Below are 23,054 nucleotides of genomic sequence, written 5' to 3' on the forward strand. Positions count from 1 at the left end.
GGCCTTTATTATTTTGAAGTATGACCCCTCTACTCCCACTCTGTTAACTTTATCCTAAATGGTGCTGGATTTTGTTGAATGCTTTTATGCAATTATTGATATGATCATGTGATTTTTGTCCTTCATTTTCTGTGATGTAACATGTTTATTCATTTGTGAATATTGTATCACCTTGTATCTCTGGAATAAATCCAATTTGGTCACAGTGTATGATCTTTTTAATGTGTTGCTGGATCTGATTTACTAATATTTCCTTGACGATTTTAGCATCTATTTTCATGAGGAATATTAGCCTATATTTTTCTTTCTTTGTAGTGTCTCTGTCTGGTTTTGGAATTAGGATAATGCTGGTCTCGTACAAAGAGCTTGGAAGTCTCCTGCTCTTGAGTTTCTTGGAATACTTTGAGGACAATAGATGTTAGTTCTCCTGTGCATGTATGGTAAAATTTACCTGTGAAGCCATCAAATCCAGGATGTTTGTTTGCTGTGAGTAGTATGTGTGTGTGTGTGTGTGTGTGTGTGTGTGTGTGTGTGTTTACTACTTTAATTTCATTAGTGGTTATCAGCCTATTCAGGCTTTCTGATTCTTCCTGTTTTTAGAAGATTGTATGTTTCTAGGAATTTGTCCATTTTGCCCACGTTGTCCAATTTGTTGGCAGAAAGTTGTTCATAGTATTTTCTTACAATCCTTTGTATTTCTGTGATGTCAGTTGTTACGTTGCCACTTTCATTTCTGATTTTATTTGGGTCCTCTTTGTTTCTTGAGAGTCTGGCTAACGGTTCATCAATTTTGTTTACCTTTTCAAAGAACCAGCTTTTGATTTTGTTAATCTTTTGTACTGTTTTTTAGTTTCTATGTCATTTATTTCCGCTCTGAACTTTATTGTTTCCTTCTTTCTACTTACTCTAAGCTTTTCTTGTGGTTTTCTTTCTTATTCTTTAAGTTGTAGAGTTACATTATTTTTTATAGGAAATATGTTTATTATTAATCATCTCAATTCAAAAATACTCAGTCTTTTTTAGGGCTGGTCCATCATATTCTGTCTCTTTAAAGATATTAAATAATCAAAAATGAGAGCAATTTTATGTAACAGCACAGACACTTTTGTAAGATAAGAAGAAAAGAAATTCCTAACAATGAAACAGTGTCTCCAGATCTTGCTATTAAAACAAAGCAAGCATTTCCAGTGACAAGATGTCACAGGATAAAGCCCAAGAGGACAATCCACCCGAGCACATGCTGGAAAAGGGATCAAGATATTGAGGACCCCCCCCCCCCCACTCTGAGTTTGCTGTGAAAGGAACTTAGATACTTTCACTTCTGCCTGGAATGCGTCCTTCGGGCCTAGGACTCACATTATCTAACTTCCCCAAAGCCGACAGCTTTTCAACTTCTTGTCCACATAACAATGACCAGAGGTTTCAAGAGAAGACAGAGCAGGAAATATTTAGCTTTGACTTTTGAGCAGATGTAACACCAGTTCTTCATCCTCTGCCAAAGACAGGCGCGTATCTAATGGCTCTAAGACTTCACACTTGGCCTTCTTTCTGTTACGACTTGAGTCCCATGTTCTCCACTTTACTGCTGTTCCTTTTCCTCATGCCCTGCTTCTTCTTGGTATCACGAATATTATTTTCCATTTCTTCGCTATCTGATTCTTCAGAGCTTCTGTACTTATCTGGATCTGGAAGTATGTTTGGATCAAATCCATCATTGTTATCATCACTCCAATCCAGAAAGGCTTCTTCATCATCTTTGGCCTTTGCTTGCCTCTTCTGGCTTCCCTTTCTTTCAATCTTTTCTCCTGATGCTTTGCCTTAATTTTCTTTCTATATTCTTCTTTGTCAAATTTGTCCTCTTCTTGAAGCCTTTCCTTTGCTTTATCCAAATTGATACCACCAGTGTCATCCTCTTCCTCGGTATCCTTCGTGACAGATTTCTGAATCTGTGGTGACTGCTGAACCAACTCCCCTTCATCAGTAAACATTATTTTCTTACTCACTTTAAAATTTCTCTTTATTACTTTTTTTGCTTCTGTGACTTTGGTCACTTTTTTCTTGACACTGGATTTAGAAGATTCTTTCTTCTGTAATGCTTTGTTCTCTTTAAGGTCCAACCCAAACACATTGTGTTGCTTCACCTTAAAGAAATCAGCACCAAGTTCATCTTCTTCCTCCTCATTATCATCATCTCTGTCCAAGAACTGCATGGGAGCTTCGTTCTGCTTCTGTGACTCATCAGTGCTAAGGCCAGAATGAGGCTAATACCCATTTGCTTTTCCCAGTTTCTCTCCCACTTCTTCTTCACCTTCCTTTTCTTCTTTCTCTTCATCACTAATGCCATTAGCCAGTCCGTCTTCTGTCCCTTCTGGTCTTTTCCCACCTTTCTGAAGGATGGACATTTTCTCACTGAAGTAGGCTCTAAATTCTTCCTCTTCATCATTGGTGAGGGAGGGGGCCCTTGACTCACTTACTTTTTTATCTTGGCTCACTATCAATTCTTTGGTTTGTTGTTTCTGCATTTTCTTAAGAAATCTTACCCATGGTGCCACAGCAAGACCAAGAGACAGGGCATATTCAGGTATAGGTAACTTGCTCACATCAAATATTTCTTTACCCCTCATCAGATATACTGAACGTATATAGGAAACAAAACACCTTTGAGCTCTTTCTTTTAAATCTTGATCTTGAGCTAAAAATGATTCTAGTTTTTTCTGGAAATCAATAAGTTTTTCTGGATTGATTCTGATTTCCTTCACAGGCACTTTCTTCTGGAGAATCTGCTGCACCATCCCTTTCTCTTCTGAGGGAAGCAAAATCTGTAAAGCTTCCCCATCCTCTTTATACCTGGCAGTTCTACCTGCACGGTGAATACATGTGTTGGCATCTTCAGGACAATCAAACTGAAGAACCCAATTCACAGCTGGGAAATCCAGTCCCTTGGCTACAACATCAGTAGCAAAGAGTACTGCAGCTCTCTTGCGAACAAATTCATTATAGATTTCCATTCTTCTCATCTGCTGCTGTTGACCATGCAGAGCAAGGATAAAAATACCAGAACATAGCTGGCAAGACACTCGCTATAGATACTGAACCTCTTTACAACTGGAGAAAAATACAATACTTTTCTTCTTCAGGTGGCTTCTCAAGAATGAATAGAGTACACTTATTTTTGGCTGCAACTGACAAACTATGTAGTTCTGCTCCAAAGTGTTAGGGGTGCTGTATTTTGCTTTCTCATGAACCCAGACATATTCAGGGTTTTTCAAAATTAAATGTGCAAGGTCCTTTACAGATTTGGTTTGTGTTGCTGAGAAAAGCAAGGTCTGGCGTTTCTTGGGAACATTCTCAATAATAGCATTGATGGTATCAGCAAAGCCCATATCCAAGATTCTATCTGCTTCATCAAGAACTAACATTTGGAGATTAGTAGTATGAAAACATATTGTTTCATCCATGTGCTGAAGAAGCCGGTCTGGTGTGCAAACCAGTATATTTATGTTATTGATCCTCTCAGCTTCATGTTGCAGATCCTTCCCACCAATGATGAGACCAGCAGAAAAGTGATGATTCTTTCCTGAGAACCTCAAAGGTCTGATAAGCTAGCTCTCTCATAGGTGATATAATCTGTACCCCCAGGCCATCTGTGAGGACCACTGTAGACCATATAAGGCTTCCAGCACTGGAACAAGGAAAGCCAAGTCTTGCCAGATCCAGTTTTAGCAGCTCCGAGGACATCTTTACCTTGCAAAGCCAACCCAATGGTCTGCGTCTGTATCTCGGTTACCAAACGGTACTGGGCTTCTTGAAAACTTTTCGATGTTTTTTTTAGACAAGGGGAGATCTGAAAATCTTGTAATTTCATTTACATTTATCTTCCTATAGTTCAGCATGAGGCGGCTGATAACCTTGCGCTCGACCTGCCACTTGGGCTTCTCCAGCTGCTTCCTCAACTGCTTCTTTTGACTATGCTTATGACTGTGTTTCTTCTTCCAGCGATTGAAGCTCTGCACCGGATCGGCCAGGGCCCCGTACCCCAAAAGTTGGTAGTTTTGTCCATCGTGGCAACGGCAGCCCAGACCACCGCATATGAGACTCTAGATTATTTATTTGAACTTTTTGTTGTTTCTTGAGGTAGGCCTGTAATGCTATAAAGTTCCCTCTCAGAACTGCTTTCGCTGTGTCACATAGATTATGAGTTGTGTGTTCATTTTCATTTATTTCCAGAAAATTTTTTATTTCTTCCTTGAACTCAGTGGTAACCCATTCATTGTTTAATAACATGCTACTTAGCCTCCTTGTGTTTGAATGTTTTTTAGTGTTTTTATTGTAGGGGATTTCTAGTTTCACACCATTATTATCTGAGAAGATGCTTGATATGATTTCAATCTTATTGAATTTGTTAAGACTTATTTTGTGTCCTAACATGTGGTCTATCTTTGAGAATGTTCCATATGCACTTGAGAGAAATGAATATTCTGCTGCTTTGGGATGAAATGTTCTGTAAATATCAATTAAATCCATCTGCTCTAGTGCCGTGGTCGGCAAACTGAGGCTCGTGAGCCACATGCGGCTCTTTGGCCCCTTGAGTGTGGCTCTTCCACAAAATACCATGTGCAGGCGCGCACATACAGTGAGATTGAAACTTCGTGGCCCATGCGCAGAAGTCGGTTTTCGGCGTGGGCGAGTCTATTTTGAAGAAGTACTGTTGGTATTTGGCTCTGTTGACTAATGAGTTTGCTGACCACTGGTCTAGTGTGTCACTTAAGGTCTGTTTCCTTCTTAATTTTTTGTTTGGAAGATCTATCCAGTGGTGTCAGTGTGATGTTAAAGTCCCCTACTAAGACTGTATTAATGTCAACTTCTCCCTTATGATCCACCAAGATTTTATATATATACTAGAGGCCCCGTGCACAAAAATTTGTGCACTCGGGGGTCCCTCAGCCCATCCTGTGCCCTCTCGCAGTCTGGGACCCCTCCGGGGATGTCCACCTGCTGGCTTAGGCCTGCTCACCGGGGGATTGTGCCTAAGCTGGCAGTGATACATCCCTTGGGGGATGTCCACTTGCCAACGGGCCAAAGCTGCAGTTGAACATCCACAGAGCTGCTGAGGAGGCAGGAGAGGCTCCCACCATCGCCAATGTGATGCCTTCAGCCTGGCTTGTGGCTGAGCAGAGCTCCCCCTGTTGGAGTGCACTGACTACCAGGGGGCAGCTCCTGCATTGAGCTTCTGCCCCCTGGTGGTCAGTGTGTGTCATAGTGACCAGTCATTCCCAGTCGTTCTGCTGTTAGGGTCAATTTGCACATTACCGCCCTAACGGGTTTGGCTCAGTGGATAGAGCATCGGCCTGCGGACTGAAGGGTCTCAGGTTCGATTCTTGTCAAGGGCATGTACTCTGGTTGCGTACACATCCCCAGTAGGGGGTGTGCAGGAGGCAGCTGATCGAAGTTTCTCTCTCATCGATGTTTCTAACTCTCTATCCCTCTCCCTTCCTCTCTGTAAAAAATCAATAAAATATATTTGGGGAAAAAAATTGCATGTGCACATTACCCTTTTATTATATAGGATAGAAGCCTGGTGCACAGGTGGGAGCCAGCTGGTTTGCCCTGAAGGGTGTCCCAGATCAGGGTGGGCAGGGGACCCCCAGCTCCCTACGATCGCCCACGCCGCCTGCTCGCGATCGCTGGCTCTGCCCATGCTCACGCCTAACACCTTTGGCCAAGGCATTAGGCCTGGGCAAGAGACCCCCAGCTCCCCACCATCATCAACTCGGCCCCTGCTCCCTGCAATTGACTGCTCCGCCCTAATGCCTCTCACCCAGGCATTAGGCCTGGGCAGGGGACCCACAGCTCTCCAAGGGACCTCCTGCTCCACCCCTTCCCAGGCCTAACGCCTGTGGCCAAGGCATTAGGCCTGGGCAGGGGACCCCAAGCTCCCACCATCAGCGACTGTGACCCTGCTCCCCAAGATCACTGGCACTGCTCCGGCCCAGGCCTAATGCCTCTGGCCAAGGCATTAGGCCTGGGCAGGGGACCCCCGCAGCTGCAGCCTCCCAAGATCATGGGCTCCACCCCTACCCAGGCCTTACGCTTCTGCGTTGGGCCCAGGCAGCGGGGACCCCCAGCTGCAGCTGCCCCTGCCCCGGCCTAACACCTCCTCTGGCTGAGGCGTTAGGCCTGGGCAAGGGACACCCCCAGTTGCAGCCGCCCCCCAATTGTGGGCTCCGCCCCTGCCTGGGCCTTATGCCTCTGGCTGAGGCGTGAGGCCCCGGCAGTGGGGACCCCCAGCTGCAGCTGCCCCTGCCCAGCCGCGCCCCGCCCCGATCGTGGGCTCCGCCCCTTCCCGGGCCTTATGCCTCTGGCTGAGGCATGAGGCCCGGGCAGTGGGGACCCCCAGCTGCAGCTGCCCCTGCCCAGCCTAACGCCTCTGGCCGAGGCGTTAGGGCAGCGGGGACCCCCAGCTGCAGCAGCCCCCCCACCCAGCTGCAACCGCTCCCTGATCGTGGGCTCCGGGCAGCGGCTGCAGCCACCCGGAGATCCCTGGCTCCACCTCTGCCCAGCTCCCATTGCTGGCTCCACCCCTACTTCCTGCTATCACTGGCCAGAGCGGCAAAGGCCAGGATTCTCCGATCATGGCCGGGGGGCAGGGCAAAGGCGGCCCTAGGGGCCGCCTTTGCCCTGCCCCCCGGCTCTTAGCTCCCCCCTGGGTTTCTGATCACTGTCAGTGCCAGGGGGCTTCTTCTGTGCTTTCCATTTTGCCTCCCTGCATTGTGCCTACATATGCAAATTAACCGCCATCTTTGTTGACAGTTAACCGCCATCTTGGCTGGTGATTAATTTGCATATCTCGCTAATTAGCCAATGGGAAGGGTAGCGGTTGTACGCCAATTACCATGTTTCTCTTTTATTAGTGTAGACTAGAGGCCCAGTGCATGACATTCGTGCATTGGGGCAGGGGGGTGGAGGGCTCCGCCTGGCCTGCACCCTCGAGGGGTCCTTAGTGCTTCTGTGGAGGCGGGAGAGGTTCCCACCACCACCACTGCGCCTGCTAGCTGTGAACCCGGCTTCTGGCTGAGTGGCGCTCCCCCTGTGGGAGTGCACTGACCACAAGGGGGCAGCTCCTGCATTAAGTGTCTGCCCCCTGGGGTCAGTGCACAGCATAGCAACTGTTGTTCCACCGTTCGGTCAATTTGCATATTAGGGTTTATTATATAGGATACTTTTAGGTGCTCCGATATGGGGTGTATAGATGTTTACAGGGTTATATTTTCTTGTTGTATCAGTCCCTTTAGTATTATGTAGTGACTTTCTTTGTCTCTTTTATGGCCTTTTTTTTAAGTCTATTTTGTCAGTTATGAGTATTGCTACCCCAGCATTCTTTTTGTTTCCATCTGCATGTAATATAGTGTTCCAGCACTTCACTTTCAGTCTGTATATATCTTTTGTTTCAAAATTGGTCTCTTGTGGACAGCATATATTTGGGTTATGTTTTCTTATCTATTCTACTACCCTATCTTTTGATTGGAGAATTTAATCCATTTATATTTAAGGTTATTATTGATAGGTACTTATTTATTGCCATTTTTTCTTTATACCGATGTTCCTCTCTCTTGATTTCTTCTTCTTTAATCAGTCCCTTTAACATTTCTTGCAATGCTTGTTTGGTGGTAATGTACTCCTTTAGCATTTTTTTTTTTTTTGACTGGGAAGCTCTTTATTTCGCCTTCAGTTTTAAATGATAGCCTTGCTGGATAGAGTAGTCTTGGATTCAAGTCCTTGCTTTTCATTACTTTGACTATTTAATGCCAATCCTTTCTGGCCTGAAGTGTTTCTGTTGAGAAGTCTGCTGACAGTCTAATGGGAACTCCCTTGTAGGTAACTTTCTCTTCTCTTTTGCTGCCTTTAAGCTTATATCTTTTTTCGTTAACATTTGTCATTTTAGTTATGTGTGTTGGTGTGTGTCTCTTTGATTTGGACTCATCTTGATTTGGAGTCATCTTGGTTTGGACTCTGTGTTCCCTCAACTTTTGTGAGCTTTTCCTCCACCAGGTTAGGGAAGTCTTCTTTTATTATTTCTTTAAATAGGTTCTCTATTCCTTGCTCACTCTCTTCTCCTTATGGTACCCCTATGATGCGGGTTGTTACATTTCATTTTGTCCCAAAGTTCCCTTTAACTATCCTCCTGCTTTTAATGATTTTTTTTCTGTTTGTTGCTTGAATTGGGTGTTTTTTCTACTTCGTCTTTCAAGTCACTTATTTGATCCTCTGCAACATTCAATCTACTTTTAATTCCTTCCAGTGTATTCTTGATGTCAGATATTGTATTCTTCATTTCCCATTGATTCTTGTTCATAGTTTTTATTTCACTTTTCATATTGTTATAGTTTCCACTAAATTCATTGTAATTTTCACTAAATTCCTTAAGCATCTTTATAACCATTACTTTGAACTCTATATTGATAAATTGCTTGCCTCCATTTCATTTAGCTTTTTTCCTGGAGATTTTCTCCTTTTCCTTCATTTGGGGTTGTTTATCTTCCATTTTAGCTGCCTTCCAGTCTTCATGAGATGGCCTTATGTAATAAGTGCCCTGTGGGACACTTTGGCACAGTCTCTTTGATCTCCTGAGTTGGATGCTCTAGGAATGTCCCTTGTGTGGTTTATGTGAGCCCTCCTCTTGTAATTGGGTCATGATTGCTCTTGGCCCATTCATGTGTGGGATCAACCCTCAGGCTGGCTTAGTGTGAGACTCAACTCTGACCACGGCAGACAAGTTGTTGTACAGGTGCATTTCTAGGTTTCCTGGGTCTCCCTGTATCCGCCCTACCATTCAAACCACCTGTGTCAATTACACCACGACAGAAAGCAGCAGAGCCACCAGAGACTGTTAAAGGCGAAAACATATGATCATCAGCCCAGGTAGGAGCTGAGATGAGGCATCTCATTGAAAAGACTTTTGAATATATTTTTAAATTTAGAAAAAATATATTATACATTTTAAATATTTCTTGTTTATATGTCTTACAGATATTTTCTAACACACCTTTATTTTTTCAAAATTCAAATGTTGCTTTTCATGTGAAGAACTTTTAAATTTTAATTAAGTTGCAAATATTAAGTTCCTTCATGGATAGTTCTTTCATGACTGATTTAAGCAGTATTTTTCTCTATGCTCATTTTTCTAAATGTTTTATTGTTTACTTTGTACAGGTCATGAAATTAATAATTGCATATAATTTGAGGAAGGATTCCATTATTTTTCCTCATACAGATACTCAAATATTGCAGTATTATTTATTTTTTACAATGGTCCTTTCTTCCCTTTGTCCTTCAGTTCTGCTTCCCTGTTCAATCATGTCTTTATATTCATGGGTCTGTTTTCTGGGCTCTTTCTCTTTCTCGTACCACCACCAATATAGCCCTGTCTTAACTTTCTTTATAGTAAATATTGATATCATGCTTTAATTTCATTATTTGACTATGCCTTACCTATTCTTAGCCCTTGCATTTCCATGTTTTAGAATCATATTGTCAAGGTCAAGAAAAAAAGTGTTGGGATAGCTTTAAATTATATATATAATATTGAAATCTATATATTGTTAAAGATATATATGTGTGTGTGTGTGTATATATATATATATATATATATATATATATATATTTGACATATTTTTAACATGAGTCTTCTGACCCAGGAACATGATGTTTTATTTAATAGATCTAAATAAAGATTTATAATTTTACCTGAAAAGGTTGTATGCACACTTTGTTTCATTTATTCCTAGGTACTTGTATCACTTTTTTTTTAAGGTATGTTATTTTATGTTATTTTCTTGTTGCTGTTTTATATTAAATCTTTACTGTTGACAATATTACATATGTCCCCTTCCTTCCCCATTGACCCCTTCTAGCCAACTCATATCCCCTACCCCAGGTCTTCACCACAGTATTGTCTGTGTCCATGGGTTATTCATATATGCATACAAGTTTGTTGGTTGATTACTTCCCACTCACCCACTCTCCCCTACCTTCCCTCTGAGATTCCACAGTCTATTCCATTCTTCAATGTCTCTGGATCTTTTATTCATCAGTTTATTATGTTGATTAGATTCCACATATGAGATCATGTGATACTTGTCTTTCTCTGACTGGCTTATTTTACTTAGGATACCACTCTCCAAGTCCTCCATGCTGTCTCAAAGGATAAGAGATCCTTCCTTTTTATTGCTGCATAATATTCAATGGTATAAATTTACCACAGCATTTTTATCCACTCATCTACTGATGGGCACATGGGCTGTTTCCAAATCTTAGTTATTGTCAACTGTGCTGCTATGAACATAGGAGTGCATACATTCTTTCTGATTGGTGTTTTGGATTTCTTAGGATATATTCTAGAGGTGGGATCACTGGGTCAAATGGCAGTTTCATTTTTAATTTTTTTGAGGAAACTCCATACTATTTTCCATAATGGCTGCACCAGTCTGAATCCCCACCAGCAGTGTGCTAGGGTTCCCATTTCTCCACATCCTTGTCAGCATCTGTCATTTGTTCATTTGTTGATGGTAGCCATTCTGACAGATGTGAGGTGATACCTCATTTGCCATTTTCATTTGCAACTCTCTAATGATCAGTGACTTTGAGCATTTTTTTCATGTATCTTGTCTATATATCAATGTTGGAGAAGTCTCTACTCAGGTTCTTTGCCAATTTTTTAATTGGACTGTTTATCTTCCCTTGGTTAAGTTGTATGAGTTCCTTATATATTTTGGATACTAAACCTTTATCAGATTTATTATTACCAGATAGGTTCTCCCATACAGTGGGCTCCCTTTTCATCTTGTTGATGGTTTCTTTTGCTGTGCAGAAGCTCTTGTTATTTTGATGTAGGTCCATTTCTTTATTTTCTCCTTAGTTTCCTTTGTCCTAGGAGGTGTCTATAAACATATTACTGCAAGAGATGTTTGATATTTTGCTGCCTATGGTTTCTTCTAGGATTTTTATGGTTTCACAACATAGATTTAAGTCTTTTATCCATATTGATTTTACTCTTGTATATTTTGTTGGTTTTTTTCAACATCTTGTAGTTTTCCGAGTACAAATCTTTGACCTCCTAGTTTCATTTTTTTTGCACATATCTGTCCAGTTTTCCCAACACCATTTATTGAAGAGATTATCTTGACTCCATTGTATATTCTTACCTTCATTATCAAATATTAATCAAGCATAATGGCTTGGGTCAATTTCTGGGTTCTCTGTTCTGTTCCATTGATCTATATACCTGCTCTGTGGCAGTACCAGGATGCTTAGATTATGGTGGCTTTGTAGTATAACTTAATATCTGGTATTGTGGTTCCTCCAACTTTGTTGTTATTTCCCAAGATTGCTGCAGCTATTTGGGGTCATTTTTACTTCCATATAAATTTTTGGAGTGTTTGTTCTAGATCTGTGAAATATGCTGTTGGTATTTTAATAGGGATTGCACTGAATCTGTAGATTGCTTTAAGTAGTATGGAACTTTTAATGCTGTCAATTCTACCCATCCATGAACACGATGTATTCTTCCACTTATTTATATCTTCCTTGATCTCTTTTTTTCAATGTCCTCTAGTTTTCCGTATACAAGTCTTTCACCTCCTTAAGTTTATTCCTAAGTACCTTAATTTTTTTGTTGCAAGGGTCAATGGAATTATTTGCTTGGATTCTCTTTCTGAGAATTCATTATCCTATATAATAAAGAGCTAATATGCAAATGTTTGTCATGCTGGGTTGTTTTATTCCTGATTATAATGGGAAATATTTCAATGTTGTACAAGTAAGAATAGTTTGTGATAACTTTTATGTAGACACATTTCTCAAAATAACAGTTCCTCACTGGTATAAGCAGCGTGGATGGTGGGAGAAGTGGTAGCAGCCAGGCAGCCCAGGTTCATGAAATCACTAGGCATGCCACAGCCCTCAGGTACACAGCATGCATCAGTCCCGCCACAGTGATGCCAAAAAGGATGGTCTGCTCCACCCCGGGGGCAGCCAAGGAGAGGGCAGCCAAGGAGGGCAGCCAAGGAGGAGTCGTCTAGGTTGTCAGCCAAACCTGCTCCTGGAAAAGTGAAAACAAAGCCAGAAAAAGCGCCAGGAAAGGTTAAATCTGCAGACAAAAAAGTGCAAACGAAAGGGAAAAGGGAAGCAAAGGGTCAGCAGGCTGAAGTGGCAGACCAGAAACCTGAAGATTTACCTGCAGAAAATGGAGAAACTAATGAGGAGAGTCCAGCCTCAGTTCAAGCAGGAGAAAAGGAAGCCACATCTGATTAATATCCTATTGCATGTCTTATCAGTGGTCCCTGTCTCCCTGCTTATACAATCCAGAGGAATATTTTTATCAACTATTTTGTAAATGTAAGTTTTTTGGTAGCTCTAGAAATATTCTTAAGAAGGAGGGACTTCCACATCATCCATTTTTAAAAGTGTGAATGCTTTTTTAAGTGGTGAAATCATTTGTTGGTTGTTTATTTTTTTGGTACAACCAGAAAATAGTGGGATATTGAACATGGAAGGCTTTGATTGTCTTGGGTTTCAGCTTAACATTCCATAGATAGGGGAGGTTTTTATATACTACTAGAGGCCCGGTGCACAAAAATTTGTGCACTCGTCGGGGGGGGGGGTCCCTCAGCCTGGCCTGTGCCCTCTTGCAGTCTGGGACCCCTCAGGGGATGACCACCTGCTGGCTTAGGTCTGCTCCCCGGGGGATTGGGCCTAAGCTGGCAATCAGACATCCCTCTGGCAGCCTGGGAGCCCTCAGGGGATGTTCACTTGCCAGCGGGGAGCAGGCCTAAGCTGCAGTTGGATATCCTTAGTGCTGCTGAGGAGGCAGGAGAGGCTCCCACCACCATCGCTATACTGGCAGCCGTCAGCCTGGCTTGTGGCTGAGCAGAACTCCCCCTGTGGGAGCGCACTGACCACCAGGGGGCAGCTCCTGCATTGAGCGTCTGCCCCCTGGTGGTCAGTGTGTGTCATAGTGACCAGTCATTCCCAGTCATTCTGCTGTTGGGGTCAGTTTGCATATTACCCTTTTATTATATAGGATAGAGGCCTGGTGCATGGATGGGGGCCGGCTGGTTTTCCCTGAAGGGTGTCCCGGATCAGGGTGGGTGTCCCGCTGGGGTGCCTGGCCAGCCTGGGTGAGGGGCTGATGGGTGTTTGCAGGCTGGTCAAGCCCCCCCTCCCCCCGCCAATAGGGACCCTCACCCCATGGTGGTTTGGCCAGCCTGGGTGAGGGGCTGATGGCTGTTTTCAGGCTGGCCACAACCCCTTTAGGGTGGGAGGTCCCCACTGGGTTGCCTGGACAGTCTGGGTGAGGGGCTGAGGGCCGTTTTCAGGCTGGCGAAGCCCCCCAGCGACAGAAGCTCCCAGCCTCTCCTTTTTTCTTTTTATTCTGAGATTTGTTTATCTTCTATAATTGAAACTTTGTAGCCTTGAGTGGAGCTTAGAGCCGGCCAGGGAGGGCAGGAATCTTGGCTTCCTCCATGGCCAGGGCCAACCCAAGCCTCCTGCCCGCTCCAGCTCTGTGGCCACAGCTGGCTGAAAGCAGGTGTCTGGGGTTTATTTATCATCTATAATTGAAACTTTGTTGCCTTGAGTGGAGCTCAAAGCCAGCCGCGGCAGGCGGGAAGCTTGGCTTCCTCCATCACTGGAGCAACCAAGCCTCCTGCTTGCTCCAGTTCCATGGCTGCCAGCTGCCATCTTGGTTGGGTTAATTTGCATATAGTTGCTCTAATTGGATGATGGGCGTGGCTTAAGGTGTAGCGAAGGTATGGTTGATTTGCATGTTTGTCTTTTATTAGATTAGATAATACAAAGCATACCAAATGCAATTTGGAGTCAATTGTGCATTTGCTATATCTTGAACATTTTACATTACTTCTATTCACATATTTTTGGTAGAATTGTTTCCTAAAGAAAACCACTCCTTCATCTTGGCTCTCTGTCAGAATTTTGTGCATCTGTTACATCTTTGGTGTGGTAGTCCAGCTTTCCTAGTAACTTTGTCAATATGCTGTGAAAGACTGAAATTTTTATGTAGTATACATGGTATTGAAATGTGAATTAGTGGTACTCTGATGTAACAGCATATCAACATTGGAAGATATTAGTACTTCATATTCTATTAAGAAAAATTAGCCACCAAATTTTAAGCTGGAAAGTCACTGGAATAACTGTTTAGAAAAGAATTACAACTACATGATTTTACATTTTTGGTATGTATGTTAAGAATGTGTACAAATTGAAATGTCTATGTACTTATCCTCAAAACAAACAATAAAGTCTCAATTATGAAAGAAAAAAATAATAGCAGTTCCCCTTTCTTTGTTTGCTAAGATTTTTTTTTTATCAACATAAATGGATACTGAACTCTAAATAACTTTTCTGCAACTTTTATTTGATCATGATTTTTATCTTTTAATCTGTTAATATGGTTAATTACATTTCTAATAGAACAACCTTATATTCCCAGGATACACCTATCTGACAATGATATTTTGTTTGTATTACTGGTTTTGCTTTACTGACATTTTTAAATATTTGCACTTATGTTCATAATTGACAATGGCCTGTAATTTTCTTTTAATGTCTTTGTCAGATTTTAATAATTTATGCTAGCCTTATAAAATGTTAGAGAGTGTTCATTTATTTCTATTCTTTGGAAATTTTATAAGATTTGGAATTATTTTTTCATTAAATATTTACCAGAACTCACCAGTCAAGCCTAAAGTTTTCTTTTAGGCAAAACTTTTATAAGTGTATATTTTAATGGATTTTGACAAAAGATATACATCATATATCACCTCCACAAAATACAGGCCATTTCCATCAACCCCAAAATTCTCTTACACTCCTTCATGTTCAATCTCCTCTCCTTACTCCCAGGCCCAGAAAATTGCTGATTTCGTTTCAATTTCTACAGTTTTGCATTTTCAATAATGTCCTTTAAGTGGATTCATTCAGTGTGTAGCCTTTGTGATTTGGCTTCTTTCACTTAGCGTAACACCTTTGAGATTCACTGGGCTTTCACATGTATCAGGATTTTGTTCCTCTTTATTGCTGAGTAGTTTTCTACTCTGTAGATAAACCACCATTTGTTTATCCACTCACAAGTTGATAAACATTTGGTTTGTTCCTAGTTTCTGGCTATTATCAATAAAGTTCCTAGAAACGTTCCTGCATAGCCTTTCTGTGGATATGGTCGTCACCCTGCCATCATATTTGCCAAGTTTGGTTTGGACATCAAGTCTGATAATGCCACCCAAACACCAAGAAAAGACTTATTTTCTAGGGAGAGCAGGATAGCTACCAAGCAGATGCAAAAATGGCTTGAAAGATTAAGGAAGGGAAACTGCTTGGGGTTTTTATGGTGGTTGGGGTTTGGGGCCAGAGTGAGGGCTCCTGAGCATGGGCAGAGGCCTCTTGGTTTGAATTTCTGATCACCACTAAGGAAGGAGGGACCTGGGCTGAGGTCTTGTCTGCTTACCCATATGTGAGGCAGAAGAGGAAGAGAGACTTATAAACTGTCAGTCAGTAAACATTTTTTTTTGAGTTTTTCTTTCTATGGTACACATATAATTTTATTACTTAGGTAAATATGTAGAAATAGGAACGCTGGTTTGTATGATAAGTGTATGTTTAACTTTATAAGAAACTGCCAAGCCTGGCTAGTATGGCCTAATAGTTGAGCATCGACCTATGAACCAGGAGGTCATGGTTTGATTCCTGGTTAGGGCACATGCCCAGGTTGCAGGCTCAATCACCAGTAGGGGACATGCAGGAGGCAGCCGATCAATGATTCTCTCTCATCATTGATGTTTCCCTTTCTCCCTCTCCCTTTCTCTCTCTGAAATCAATAAAATATCTACACTAATAAAAGAGAAACATGGTAATTAGCGTACGACCGCTACCCTTTTCATTGGCTAATCAGTGAATATATACAAAGTAACTGTCAGCCAAGATGGCGGCCGGCAGCCAGGCAGCTGATGCGAACAGGGAGGCTTGCTTCCTTCAGTGACAGAGGACTCCAACGTTCCCCGCCGGCCTCTGAGCTTCAGTTGGAAACATAGTAACATTTATAGAAGATAAACAAAAGCCCAGAAAGCTCCTGTCAGTCAGCCGGGATCTCAGAGCTGGAGTCGCAACATTGTTTCGAATACAGAAAACAAAGGCCAGAAACCTGCTTTCAGCCGAGCCTCAGAGAGAAAGCCGGCTCTCAGCTCCTGTGACAGCCATAGAAGGTAAATAAATGCCAGAATAAAAAAAAAAAGAAAAAAAGGAGAGGTTTGGAGCTCCAGTCGCCCGCCAGCCTGAAAACGGCCCTCAGCCCCTCACCCAGACTGGCCAGGCACCCCAGTGGGGACCCCCACCCTGAAGCAACAAGATGGCGGCTAATTTGCACACTGAAGGCAGGCGGCAGCAGGCAAGGCTGTCTGCGGTCTGGGACCCGGATCTGTGACCCTGCCGGGCGGGATCAGCAGAGCCGCGAGGCCTCCCGGCACCGGGATCAGCGTGACAAGGGGCAGCGCCCAAACCCCCTGATCGCTCTGCAGCTCTGTGTGTGACAGGGGGCAGCGCCCCAACCCCACCCCCCCCACAGGCCCTGCTCTATGTGAGACGGGGTAGAGCCATACCTCCCCATTGGCCCTGCCCTGAGTGTGACAGTGGCGGCACCCCAACCCCCTGATCGGCCCTGCTCTGTGTGTGACAGGGTGTGGCGCCCCAACTCCCCCCCCCCCCCCCACGGACCCTGCTGTGTGTGTGACAGGGGGCGGTGCCCCAACTCCCCTATTGGCCCTGCTCTGTGCGTGACAGTGGGGAGCTCCTCAACCCCCTGATGGGCCCTGCTCTGTGCATGACAGGGGGGAGCTCCCCAAACCCCTGATGGGCCCTGCTCTGTGTGTGACAGGGGGGAGCTTCCCAAACCCCTGATTGACCCTGCTCTGTGTGTGACAGGGTACGGAGCCCCAACCCCCCTGATGGTCCCTGCTCTGTGTGACAGGGGGCAGCGCCCCAACCCCCTGATGGGCCCTGCTCTGTGCGTGACAGGGGTGTGGCGCCACAACCTCCCCATCGACCCTGCCTTGAGTGTGACGGGGCAGTGCCCCAACCCCCCAATCGGCCCTACCCTGAGCGTGACTGAGGGTGGCATCACAACCTCCCCATCCACCCTGCTCTGTGCATGACAGGGGGCGGCGCCCCAACTCCCCAATCAGCCCTGCTCTGAGCCCGACCAGGCGCTGCACCTAGGGATTGGGCCTGCCCTCTGCCACCCGGGAGCAGGCCTAAGCCAGCAGGTCGTTATCTCCCGAGGGGTCCCAGACTGCGAGAGGGCACAGGCCAGGCTGAGGGACCCCCCTCTCTTCCCCCCCCCCCCCCAGTGCACAAATTTTTGTGCACCGGGCCACTAGTATATATATATTTAAAAAAGAAAAAAGAAACTGCCAAACTATTTTCCAAAGTGTCTGTACCATTTTGCATTCCCACTAGCAATGTATGTGAGTTCCTGTTGCTCTTCATCAGCATTTGTTATTTTTTGTCTTTAAACTTTTAGCTATACTTGTAGTTATGATTTTAATTTGCATTCTCCGATTACTAATGATACTGAACATTTTTCATATGCTTATTTGCCATCAACATATCTTCTATTAACTTTGGCGGAAACTCAACTTTAATTCTATTTTTAATGAATATAGAACTATTCAGTTTTTCTTTTCTTTCTGGTGGGTAATTCCTTCTTAGGAATTATGTCAACCAAATTAAGAATTTATTGGCATATAATGCCCTCTGCTTTTCTGCTTAGTATTGTCCTCTTTCACATTCCCACTGTTGGCTTTTTGTGTGATCTCTTTTTTTGGTTTGTTAGTCTTCTAGGGAGTTATCAACTTTATGAGTCTTGTCAAAAAGCCAAATTTTAACCTTTGCTGTTCCTTTTTATCATGCATTTTTCTATTTTATAAACTTAATGTCTTTATATTTCAATTATAAATTAATTTCCTGCTCTTTTTCCTGACATTTTAAGATGGAAGGAGGCTCATTAATTTTCAGCCTTTTTTACTTTCCTAATATAGGCATTCAGATTTATAAAATTTCACCTAATACTAGTTTAGCTGCATTCTGCAGGTTTTGAGTCATAACATATTTTCATCATTTAGCTAAAAATTATCAAATTTATTTTTCAATATATTCTTTGATGTGGTTATTTTTTAGTTCTTAATTTCAAAAACTAAAACATTCTAGTTCTATTTCTGACACTTATTTCTAACAAAATTTTATTGTGTCAGAGAATTCTTTGGCTAATACTAATTCTTCAACATTTATTGAGACTTTATTTTCCAGTATATTTTTTCGTTTATGTTTATGTTCTCTGTATACTTGCAAAGAAAATATATTGTGTAGCTATAGGTGTGATGTCTATATTGGGAAGGAAACGATGTGCACCTTCCTAGATAGGTATAATTCTGCTTTTTTCTCTCTCTTGGTCAATGACCCATCTGAGATTCCTTTTCCCACTAGCACTTGAATGAAATACAATAACATGTCATTTTACAAAAAATAAATGGTAGTCATCCTCCAATTTAAGGTATTTGCTGAAAGCCAAAGACCCTTATCTTCTGCCACCACCGGGAAGAGTACTGAAAATCTGCCAGAGTCGGTCTAATGATGAGTGGCAGAGCTGCAAAAAAGACTAATATGCAGCTCAGCAGGTCTGGTGTAAAAATCAGCCCAGATACAGAAAGAGTAAGACCTTAGGATTTGGGGTTCGGGTATCTGAATGGAAAATCTAAGAATATTGACTCCCTCCTTACCCCATCTCCAATTTCCCCGAGCCCTTTCTGATGGCAAAACAGTCCCCTCCATATTACCAGGAGAGAATTAGTTTCACCCGAGGGGATGCCTTACGGAATCATCATCATCATCATCATTCCTCATTGCCTCCAGGCTGATACCAAGAGACAGGTACCTGCATAGCCTGGATAGAGAACTGCAAACCCTGCTTTGGGAAGAAATGCCTACATAGCAAAAGAATTATAGGACCTGGGAGCATGTGTAAAAGTGGATCTCGGTGTTAGGTGAAGGTAGAATTTAAGAGTGGAGAGGAGACCATTTATTGACATGGGCACTCTCACCTTTGACGCACGATTATTACTTGGGTAAAACACTTGAAAGCCATCCTGGCAAATTAAGGACCCAGCAGGGTTGGAGTGGTGGTCAAGGTGCTTTGACATGCAGAGATCTGAGGTGGTGGTTGATGCATCACAATTCCCTAGCGATGATATAAATGCTATGGCCTTGTTTCTCCGCATTGGCTTTTTATATAAATAGAAAAAAAATCCTGAGAATTAGTGAACTAGACGTCTTCTACCTCAATGGAAAGTTAAGGTCCCACAACCCATTCCAAGCTTGAAACTTGTAGATACAGAGGACACTGATTAAAAGGAAGGTCAGTTTCCCTAGTGCATAGATTTTCAATCTTTTTCATCTCATGGCAGACATAACTTATTATTAAAAGTCTGCGGCACACCAAAAAAATAGATTTTTTTGCCAATCTGAGCAAAAAAAAAAAGTATAATTTTGATTCTTTCACACTGGATGACTACTGCTGTGTTGGCTGTCTCTCTCTCTCTCTCTCTCTTTTTTTTAACAATCTAAGGGAAAAGAGGTCAATGCCCCTGACTAAAAAGTCAGGTAATGTATGATTTAAAAATTCTTGTGGCATAGCGGTTGAAAATTGCTGCCCTAGCCCTAGCCGGTTTGGCTCAGTGGATAGAGTTGACCTGCAGACCAAAGGGTCCTGGGTTCAATTCCAGGCAAGGGCACCTACCTCGGTTGCAGGCTCCTCCCTGGCCCGGGCCCTGGTCTGGGCTCATGCGAGAGGCAACCAATTGATGTGTTTCTCTCACATCGATATCTTTGTCTTTCCATCTCTCTTCCACTCTCTCTAAAAAATCAATGGAAAAATATCCTTGAGTGAGGATTAAAAAATAAATAGAAAATCATTACCCTAGGGCAGTGGTCGGCAAACTCTTTAGTCAACAGAGCCAAATATCAACAGTACAACGATTGAAATTTCTTTTGAGAGCCAAATTTTTTAAACTTAAACTATATAGGTAGGTTCATTGTTATTAACCTATAGTTTAAGTACTGTTGATATTTGGCGCCTCCTTCACGCTGCGTATCCCACGGCCCACCTGCGCTGCGTCTCCCATCGCCCAACCGACAGACACCCCCCACTTCTTCTAATGCCATTTCTTCAAAATAGACTTGCCCAGGCTGAAAACCGACTTCTGCGCATGGGCCATGAAGTTTCAATCGCACTGTACATGTGTGCCTGCATGTGGTATTTTGTGGAAGAGCCACACTCAAGGGGCCAAAGAGCCTCATGTGGCTTGCGAGCAGTAGTTTGCCGACCACTGCCCTAGGGAATTGTAACCCACCCCACCATTCTTTTGACATTGTTTCTATAAATGGTAACTCTGACTAATATGTAACTTGTAGATAAACAGCATGTTTATATAAGAATCCTAGGAACTAACTTCAGAAGATGCAGACTCTGACCTTCAATCATCCCAGTTCCAGATTTGTTGACCTTCAGCCATAGAACCAGGATGACATAGACCCAGGATGATGAAGAGCAGGAAAACACACACCAGACTATCACTTGACCAGTTTTGAGATCCTTTTGGAATGGACTCTACTGGCCTGCATGTAGAGAACTCTTCAACTCCTCCCTTCATTTCTTTGTTCTGCCTTCCCTCTTCCTCCTTTTGAAAACCTCTACCTACACTGAGATGTGGAGATGGGCTTTGTGACAAGAGTCTCCCATCTTCTTAGGAGACCAGCACTTGAATAAACCTCCTTCCTTTTTCACCAGCATCTGTCTCACGAGTTTGGCTTTTGTGGCAGCAGGCAGCCGAACTTGATGAAAGCTCCCGTAACTCCATCACAAAAGTATGCAGTAAGTATTTCTCTAATCCTTTCTCAAAGGAACCTATGGCCACTTGCCAGGGTAACCAGGGAAGGTTGAGGGCATGTCAGAATATTTCTTCTCAGGTGAAGGACAAGGTGTTGTACCTCAAATATCTCACTGCTTAACTATTTGTACACCATAAGCAGCTATAGACGCAAGCGGCGGACCTTTTTAAAATTAAATTCAAAATATTGTGGCAGTTAACTGGTTAAAAAAAGTTTTGGTGGGTCTCTTGGAAATTCAAATTTGGAGGAAATGAGTACCAAACTTAGAAATACTGCTCTGATTCATTGATTGGATAACCTTGGGCTCTCAGTGATTACAGGTCCTAGTTCCTAGAGATAGGAGAAGTGACAATTCTTTCAGGAGTCAGGAATTCTAGGTGGAAGCTGTGATGACCACCTGCCTACTCTCTGTTCTTTGTCAGTGGCCCAAGAGGAAAATAAAGGAGTGACTGTCATGACTGGGGGTATAACTGACAATCATGAACTAGGACATAATGAAGTAGGCTAGTGTGTCTAGTACCTAGAAGTAACAGGGGTTTCCCTAAACTGATATACCATCAATGAATTTCAATGAACACAGAAACAACCACAAACATCACACTGGGGGTGGAGGTTGGGGTCAACCCACCAAGCAAACAGCAAAGACTGCCCAAAGTACTACCAGAGTAAAGGGAATCCAGCAGAGGGGATTCTATCTCATTTCACTCTCTTGCTGCAGACTTCCAGATCAGTACTGGCCACCAACTGGGACTCTGATCACACTTGTAAAGAGTGAAGAGGCCTCATAGTGTTGTAGAGTTGTATATAATGGGAGGGTGGGAGGGGTACAAAGCCTGGACTGAGCTGGGACACAGAACATGTATACCTTCTCAAATTCCCTCAGCCACTTCCTTTCTCCCGTGGTTGGCACCCCATCTGCATCAGGCATTCCCCACTCTGGGAGATGACTGAAGTACACATTGCAGCTACCTAGGTGGCTGATGCACAGCATCTGAGCTAAGACCTCAAAACTACACTCTCAGAGTCAAGGAGATTAGGATGTAACCCTACCCTCTCCCCTGCCAAATTGCAGGGAATGACAGAAGGCAACCTTGGTGTGGACCAGAACAGATGAGCTGAGAACTGTGACTCTGACCCTGCCCTGGATGGATTGTACTACTGGAACACATACCTTGGACTGAACGGGGCGGGAGGCAGCCTCCATCATGAGGATCCTGTATCCCCACATAGCCACAAACACTTGGCATCATCTAGATTTCTATATTCCCTCCCCTTTTTGGCCAGCCTAATTGTGTACCAGTAAAGTGATATGTCTTTATTTTGTGTGATTACTAATGTTTTGAGCATGTTATCCTATAATTTAGGGTTTGGTTTGATTTCTTCTTCTGTAAATTACATTTCCTATTAGCTCATTTTTGGAGCTGCTGTCAATGGCATGTCTTTTAATTTTGGTGTCATTTGTACAAAGGATTTAAATTATGACATAGACTAATACATTTATTTGGTTAGGGGTTTTATTTTATATATTTAATTCTGCTTTAAAAATTTTCTCTATAATCTTAAAATTTTGTTTAGATCCTTTACACACAAACTCATTTGTTTGCATGATAGGAGGAAGGAATCTCATTTTATTCCATTTGGATAGCTAGCCTTACCAAATCACTTACTGCAGCATTATTTTTCCATTCTGATTTGAAATGTCACATATATTATATAACAAATTTCCAAATATACATAGATCTGTTTCTTAATCTTCTACTCTGTCTTTTCATGCACTGGTTCCACTTCGTCTCAGTGCTAAAGTTTAATTTTGTCTTCATAACTCACAGGGCACGTCTCTCCATCCTCTAGCCTTATAAAATGTACATATACATTTTGTAATAATTTTTCACTTTCTATTTTAAAACTATTTCAACTTTATTGGTATTGCTTTCAATTTATGACCCCTTTAAAATAGTAACTCTATCTATATATTCTTTAGAAAAGCTTTGTGTGTTTCCTCCATAAAGTTTTTTGTTAAAGATAATTTCAAGATGCCCTGG

At 42.7% G+C, this 23,054-nt stretch overlaps 2 pseudogenes; one reads left to right on the plus strand and one right to left on the minus strand.

Moving 5' to 3' along the window:
- Positions 1-1,362: 1,362 nt before the first annotated feature.
- LOC138998964 (probable ATP-dependent RNA helicase DDX10 pseudogene) lies at positions 1,363-8,791 on the minus strand (annotated as a pseudogene).
- A 3,202-nt stretch (positions 8,792-11,993) lies between these two features.
- Positions 11,994-12,309, plus strand: LOC138998866 (non-histone chromosomal protein HMG-14 pseudogene; annotated as a pseudogene).
- The last annotated feature ends 10,745 nt before the right edge of the window (positions 12,310-23,054 follow it).

Source organism: Myotis yumanensis, unplaced genomic scaffold, assembly GCF_028538775.1.
Source record: "Myotis yumanensis isolate MYYU_CA2020_CCGP unplaced genomic scaffold, mMyoYum1.0.hap1 SCAF_21, whole genome shotgun sequence".
Taxonomy (NCBI): domain Eukaryota; kingdom Metazoa; phylum Chordata; class Mammalia; order Chiroptera; family Vespertilionidae; genus Myotis; species Myotis yumanensis.